General features: G+C 34.3%; 1 non-coding gene across 1 annotated transcript; it reads right to left on the reverse strand.

Annotated features, from left to right (window-relative positions):
• Positions 1-731: 731 nt before the first annotated feature.
• LOC121266636 lies at positions 732-838 on the reverse strand. The gene has a single exon (XR_005940858.1). It is a non-coding gene; the product is annotated as a small nucleolar RNA R71 (small nucleolar RNA).
• Between the last annotated feature and the right edge of the window lie 261 nt (positions 839-1099).

A 1099-nucleotide genomic window follows, 5' to 3' on the forward strand; every position in this document is an offset into this window, starting at 1 on the left:
AAGTTTTTGGAGCTATTGTCAGGAAGGATTGTTTTCAATATTAATACAAATAAATTTATGTATTAATTTAGATTATATTGTTCTGTTTTGTTATTCATTTAGATGGACCCCACCATCTCAAGGCCAAATTTCATTTTTTTCTAGGGTTTTTTAGGCTGATTTGTGCTTTTGTTTGTCAATTTATGTATTTTGTATTTAATGTATGCCATGTAACTGTGAGCTAATTGAGTTTTTTTTTTTTTTTTTTTTTTTTTTTTTTTTTTTTTTTTATCTCTAGAAATTGAGAGAACCCTACGTACATTAAGGAGAAAACAAAGATTGGAGCTAGAGCAAGAACAAGCAGTAGCCATGGCAGATAACCAGAATCAAAGGGTGTTGCGTGACTATGCCGTGCCGAATGTCAATGGTGCTCATCCCAGCATTGTGAGACCTATCGTTAATGCTAAAAACTTTGAGATTAAGCCTGTTCTCATCCAGATTTTGCAGCAAGAGCAGTTTGGTGGAGGACCTACTGAGGATCCACATGCACACCTTGCCAATTTCTTGGAAATTTGTGATACAATTAAGATGAATGGAGTTAGTGATGATGCTATTCGGTTCTGACTTTTTCCATTTTCTATAAAGGATAAAGCCAAGACCTGGTTGAGTTCCAAAGCGCTTAACTCTTTCACCACCTGGAATGCTTTGTCACAAGATTTTCTAAGTAAGTATTTTCCCCATGTAAGACTGCCAAACTTAGAAATGATATTACCAGTTTTGTTTAGTTTGATGGTGAATCTTTGTATGAAACCTTAAAGAGATTTAAAGAATTGTAGAGGAAGTGTCCACATCATGGTCTTCCTAATTGGCTGATTGTACAGACTTTCTATAATAGATTAACACATTAGTCAGGATTACCATAGATGCAGCTGCATGAGGTAATTTAATGAGTAAGTCAACATAAGAGGCTTATGAGTTGTTAAAAGAAATTACCTCTAACAATTATCAGTGGTCTAATGAAGTAGGTATGCCTAAGAAAGTTCCAAGTATGTATGATGTAGATGGCATAAACATGTTGAATGCCAATGTTGATTCTTTGGTAAAAATGTTCGATAAGCTA

The sequence above is a fragment of the Juglans microcarpa x Juglans regia genome, chromosome 5D (assembly GCF_004785595.1).
Source record: "Juglans microcarpa x Juglans regia isolate MS1-56 chromosome 5D, Jm3101_v1.0, whole genome shotgun sequence".
Lineage (NCBI taxonomy): Eukaryota > Viridiplantae > Streptophyta > Magnoliopsida > Fagales > Juglandaceae > Juglans > Juglans microcarpa x Juglans regia.